This window comes from Phycodurus eques, chromosome 9, assembly GCF_024500275.1.
Source record: "Phycodurus eques isolate BA_2022a chromosome 9, UOR_Pequ_1.1, whole genome shotgun sequence".
NCBI classification, from domain to species: domain Eukaryota; kingdom Metazoa; phylum Chordata; class Actinopteri; order Syngnathiformes; family Syngnathidae; genus Phycodurus; species Phycodurus eques.
Window position 1 is genome coordinate 9,226,261 of NC_084533.1, and position 7,141 is coordinate 9,233,401.

A 7,141-nucleotide genomic window follows, 5' to 3' on the forward strand; every position below is an offset into this window, starting at 1 on the left:
AACATACGTTTCTCCAAAACCCTGTATGTACCTTTCAGCATTAATGGTGCCTTCACAGATGTGCAAATTACCCATGCCTTGGCACTAACACTGCCCCATACCATGTGGTGATATCCTTTACACCTTGTCGGTTTTGATGCAGCGCTGGCTGCCTGAGGGATCGATTCAATGTTGGTTTTTGGCCTTGCCGCTTACATGCAGTGATTTCTCCAGATTCTCTGAACCTTGTGATGATATTATGGACCGTAGATGATGAAATCCCTAAATTCCTTGCAATTGTACGTTGAGGAACATTGTCCTTAAACTTTTCGACTATTTTCTCACGCACTTGTTCCAAAAAAGGTGAACCTCGCCCCATCTTTGCTTGTGAATGACTGAACAATTCAGGGAAGCTCCTTTTATACCCAAGCATACCACCCACCTGTTCCCAATTAGCCTGTTCACCTGTGGGATGTTCCAAACAGGTGTTTGATGAGCATTCTTCAACTTTCTCAGTCTTTTTTGCCACCTGTCCCAGCTTTTTTGGAACGTGTTGCAGTCATAATATTCTAAGTTAATGATTATTTGCTAAACACAATCAAGTTGATCGGTTTGAACATTAAATATGTTGTCTTTGTAGTGTATTCAATTAAATATAGGTTGAACATGATTTGCAAATCATTGTATTCTGTTTTTATTTAGGTTTAACACAATGTCCCAACTTCATTGGAATTGGGGTTGTACTTAATAAAACAAAAACCTGACCTTAACATGAAAGATGGATATCATTTTTGGAGTCAGCAAAACAAAATAGTCCTGAATCACTTTTAAAAGCAGACAACTTAAAAATGTAACAAAACATAAAATTTAACCAATGTAATGTATCCTGTCTTGAAGCGATATGGAAAACGTCAACTATGGGAAGTTGAGGCACAGTACATTTGCACAGACCTCATCTATGCTATAACTCCCCTGCCATGTTTTTATCATGAAAAAAATGGACTGACAGAAGAGCCACCCCTGTCTAAAGCAGCGTACACATAGCCTACTGGCAATCGGGCCTAATTTGAAAATGTTCCCTCTCTATGAATCAAAGTCAGCACAGTCTTGATTGTCGGATATGTCTGAAATTATTATCTTGACTATCTTGATTATTTTGATTTTATCTTGATAATCTTTGATTATCCCATACTGTGGTGTGGCGGTTGTTACGGGTGATTTTTGTCCTTGATCTGTTCGGAAAACGGTTGCGGCCAATAATCACAAATGTGAAACCTGTTAATTTTTGACAAAGGCAAAGCCACAGACTCTGTCACTGTGATTTGAAACGGAACGATAGCCAAATTACGAAGCGACCTGAAGCTCCTACTGTTGTCGGGTCCGAGCTTCTTCTATTTCTTGTCTTTCTACTACTCATATTTCTTCACTGTATTTTCCAAAAGTTCGGATGCCCTGTTGCACCATGCTGCCTCTATCAGCTCAGTGGTAGTATGAAATGTGGTTTGAGGGAGGAGACTCACGATTGTTGGTAGCGATATCATTATGTGTGCGGGGTTGTGTGTTGAACATCTCAAGTACATCAGACACGATAAGAGTAGTAAGCACACACTTGCCAGTTTTGTCATTGTAAAATCAGTTACGATGTAAAAAAATATATATCTGTTTATGTGTTAGTTCAATGGGTTTGCTTAGCATTATCGCCCCCACAGTCAGGAGGTGTTTGGTCTTTTCTGTTTGGACTAGTGTCAAAAGCTTAATTTAGTTAGGTAGGTCAATTCAAAAAGTGAAATTCATATTATAGAGATGAACGAGACGCACTCAGAGTAAAATATGTCATTATTATTTTTTTAAATATATACAGGTATATATAATGTTGATGATCATAGCTTCCATCAAACAAACCCCCCAAATTCACTCTTCACAGCTCTAGAAACTACAATATTACAGTACATAACAAAAAATTAAGAAACAATGAAAATTCTTTTTAATGTAGAGATTAGGCAGTAATTTGCCCTTTGAAGAAAGAAAAATTCCAGAGTGTTTAATGAATTAATGAGTATTGAAATAAATGCCGTATTCTAATTAATTGAGACTGTATACTGCCTGCATGACCTCTCTCTTGCCTTACCCTGACCAAAAAGGTCCCTGGTTGGACGATTGTTGACTGTTGTGACCATGAGTACATTGTATTTAGAAGGGGATACGCATCCCTGCAACTCTTACACCACAAGCAGTTTTGCAAATGGATGGATGGGTAAACAATATAGTGGCTCAAGAGGGCAATATGTAATGTTTTATTTCCTAAATAACTCTTCATTCTGATTGCTATTTATGATTCAGTAAGACGTTGCTTCCTCCTTTGTCTAATACTGCATTGTGTTACTGCACATATTTAATGTTTGACAGGAAAAAAGACAAAATGACATAAGCCCTGTTGTACATTTATACAGTAGGTCTCAGGAGGGTGGAATATTATTGACACACTCATTCAGTAGCACTTATACGTGATCCAGTGCCTGTTTAAAAAAAAGAAGTGTGCTGACTGATCTCCGCTGTCACCATTACTCACGGGTGTCTCTCTTGTGCTTATAAGTTTACACACGATTTCTAGTCCATTTGGGGTGGGGATGCTGAAGCACCCCTAAAATGAATACCAGCATCCCTAAAATTTGAGAGATAAAAAAAGAAGAAATGTATTTTTTTTTTTTAAACAACCTTGAAAAGTGTAAAGCCACAGTACTTGGTTGTTACGTAATATTATATATATATATATATTTTTTTTTTGTAGCTATAGGACATGTTTCAGCGGCACGGTGGACGACTGGTTAGAGCGTCTGCCTCACAGTTCTGAGGCCCAAGGTTCAATCCCCAGCCCCGCCTGTGTGGAGTTTGCATGTTCTCCCCGTGCCTGCGTGGGTTTTCTCCAGGTACTCCGGTTTCCTCCCACATCCCAAAAAACATGCATGGTAGGTTAATTGAAGACTCTAAATTGCCCGTAGGTGTGAATGTGAGTGCAAATGGTTGTTTGTTTCTATGTGCCCTGCGATTGGCTGGCAACCAGTTCAGGGTGTACCCCGCCTCCTGTCTGAAGATAGCTCGGATAGGCTCCAGCACTCCCGGGACCCTTGTGAGGAGAAGCGGCTCAGAAAATGGATGGATGGATGGATGGATAGGAAACGTTTCAGGTGGTTGGACAGTCCCAGTATCCTCTGAATTGGAATGATGGAAGTTACTTGTTGTGTCATGGACATGTGATAACGTTTAATGCAAGGTGCTACTGAAAAGCTTTCTGATTGGCATAGGCGTTTCTAGACCAATTGTTTGGGGTGCTGAAGCACCTCTAAAATGAATCCTAGCACCCCTAAACTACTAATCCTAGAATTGGCCCTGTTACAACACCTGGCAGAATTTGTGAAAATGTTTTATTTTTTGTTTAATAATTGAGCTATTCTGAACTGCCTTACAGTCTAATTTTAAACCCATTTAAAATAAAATAAATGTCTATTTATGACCACTAATTTTTTTCTTTAAAGAACAGTGCACATATAAAATTAGGCAAGGGTGTTTAAACATTTGAGCAACTGTTATAGATGACGAAATAAAAAGTTGTAGCAAAAATATCCTTTCTATGGTCATTGTTTTTCTTCATCCAGTTTTCCCCCTCTCGCTGTTCTTCGGAGTTAGATTAATGTGTCACTGTACCATAAACTCTACCAAGTTTGCCCTTGCACAGAAGATTAGTTTATTAATGCAGCGTTTCATTGCTCATTGTTAGTGGTCACTGTTTGACCAGCACGAGTGGTGGTGAAAGTCCAAACACGCATGCAGATAGCTGAGGGAAAAGGCTTCAACACTGATTCCCATAAGGGAGATGATCAAGCGGCTGTTATTCAATGGGGGCTTTTGTGTGTGAAGCTACGGGAATTAACATTTGTGGGGGATACATGAAAACGCAAACACTGGCCCACCGGTTTTCCAAATGCCGAAAACAGTTGCCTGCAGCCTCTTTCCCACAGAAATCCACAACTGTGAGCAGCAACACAGCATCCCACAAATAGATGATTGCATAACATCAGTGCCAGCATTTGGCGTGATGTCTAAAATACATGTTAGATAGCGACAATTGCTTTCAACACACCACAGTGATAGACATGAGTGTGACTGTGGAACCATTCCCTTTTGCACAGCCATTGTCCAGGCTCTGTTACAGCCCTCCCTGATACTACTTCAAAAGGTGGAAAACTGACATATGCCATCTATGTCGAGCAGTCCGAAGCAGTCACTGTTTTTGTTGAAAATCCGGTGTTTCAACTACAGGCCCGGCATTCATTTTGCAGTAAACCACTATTCATCGCACGGGATTACAGTATTTCCAGACTAAAACAACATTGTTGCTTTCCACACATTTAAATGTACTTACTAATTTGCTGTTGAATCAGTAGATGTGAGTGTAGTGTGTGTGGTTCCTTGATTTAAGAGTTGAATTTGTTCCGTGACCATGCTCGTAACTTAAAACTCCTGTATCTCAACTCATCTTTCCACATTGGAATGAATGAACATGTCATTAAGTCGTTCCAGCCTGACCCAAAAGAGAATGCAAAGAACTATGCAGTTTGTGCATCATAATTTCACACTTCAATGCCCATTGACACTGTGCTCCTTCTGGTGTGCGTAGCTTGGCCACCAGGGGACAGTATAGTACAGACGCTCATAATGAAGAATTTTCACAACTAAGTGACTCCGTAAGCTGCAATAATAGTAGTCATTTTTCACAGAGGATAAAGAATATACACTTGTGTCTTTTTATATTGACTGTGTAAATGTGTTGCTGCACCGTTTGTGTTCTAATAGATGTTACTTGAAGGGTTATAGCTACAGCCACAATGATGCTAGTTCCGTTAGCCCATCTATGGCATTTTGCATAGTGTGTTAGCATCAAGATAGCTGACTTATGCAAGTTATGGTTTGGTTAAATGTACAACGTGTAATTCGCTTTGTTTTATGTTTAAACGTCAACTGACAATGGCAATAAACAGCTTGAAGCAACTTGTTGTGAAGTCTGCTGCCACAATTTAGCACTTCTAACTTAAATGTTTGCTCGCAACATAAGACAACAATTGGCCTATACATACAAGTATAACGTTGCTGTTCTTTGCGCACAGAACATCTTCAACTCCCTTTTTATAAAATTATGACTTTTACTTGAAAACGTACTATTTTTTTTCCTTTCAAATACACAACTTTAGATGTACAGCTTTAATCTCACAGTGCAATGTATTTATTTTTTCATTGTGGCCCTTTCTTTATGGAAATTTTGAATACTGTCCACCACTGCCATCCAAACATCAGATGATTTGTTTTAAGTGAATAACTGGAGCAGTGGTGGATAAAAGGTTTTTGACCAAAGACCCCCGCCCCCCGAAACACTGTCGGGCTATGGGCAGGAGAAGTGACTGAGCAATAAAAATGATCTGATCTCACTCTTTTAATAAATCACCCTGGACTCTGTTGGCTTTTCCTTTCATTTGTTGCCAATCTGTGCTCAAATGATTTAAGGCTGACGTGTGTGCATTTAAGTGACCAATAAGATGGGAGAATTAAATAAAGCAAAGAAAGATGACTCAATACTGTTCAGTACAGGATTAGGGATAGAAATAAATGAGTTGCTTAGTTTAAAATGTCACGCAACAAGGATTTGTTAAGATACAATTCGAAAATGCAATCCAAAAAATTACCACCCACATAATTAAATACAGGTTTATGGCTAAATATAAATGACCACTTGTCTTGTTTGAAATGTCACCTATAAAATATTTAAAAACTGTACAGTAATCCCAAAAATTACCACCCACACTGTACAGTCGTTCAATTGTGTACATGGTCCTGCTTTCCTTTTCCTGAGCTGTGCTGTCATCTAGAGGCTGAAAAGTAGGCCTGCTGCTGATGGCCCTGTTCTAGATGGCAACGGTACATTTCTATAATTGCTTTAATCAAATTAAGATTGTGATTTTACATGGCTCATTTGATCTATCGCCTACATTAGTCCCCTAGTGGGAGGAAAATTGGCAACAGGAGTATGAAAGATGAGTTTTAGCCTCATATTAGTATTCATCTGCAAAGATTGCTTAAAAACGGGCCATCAGCATGAACGACAAACCATTTTTTAATTTTCAAATTCATTGTTAAGGCAGTGCATTTTATTGTGTATTATAACGTACAAATAGATACAAAAATAGAGGGGAAATCTACCACTTCAAACAAAACAATAACGTCAAGCTAAGAAAGATTAATTTAAAATTTTAAAACAACTATGATATCAATGATGTTATACATACAATGATTTTTAAGTTAGGGATGGGCATGATTGAGCATTAAGAATTGAACAATTGTGTGAAATTGATTCATCGTGGCTCAATTGAGTCAACTGAGGCGCTACTAGGCTGCAACCAGCATAGGTGCTGTTGTTTCAATCTTAACTAGTTTGCTGACTAAAGAACATGACGTAAACTAGATAATTGCGACTGGCTTGACGACCAGGTCAGGGTGTGCCCCACCTCGTCCCCAAAGTCAGCTGAGATAGGTTCCAGCTCACCCGTGACCCTGAGGAAGACAAGTGCTATCCAAAATGTTACGATACACTAGTACACTGTTGCGTGGACACTCACTGGACATTTTATTAGGTACCCAGGTAACTTGAAATAGGGTACACATATACTAATAATCAGGCCAGGTCTATATTTTTCAACTGATTCTGGACAATTTTGGATCACTGAATCCAAAGATGACATCCATTTCTCTTGCTCAGGTCAGGTTTTTATGCCAAGTTATTAACAGTTTATTAATCAAATGTTACAAACTTTGCTCACTGTTAATTGAATGGTATACATTGATAAAAGTACGTAAATTGAATGTTACATCATCATGCAAAATTCAGGGCATGAATCGCCGTTTATTTGAATCTCTAAATCAAAGGTGTCAAACTCATGGCCCGGGGGACCTGATCAAGCACGCCACATCCTTTTATGTGGCCCCCGAAAGCAAATCATGTGCGTCATATTCCATGATTCTTGCTAAAATCCATATCAAAACTTTAAATAGGTTCAAAAAAATTAGGTTGACATATGGTATTTTAAGCATTTTTTGTAACCAAAACCCTCTTTTC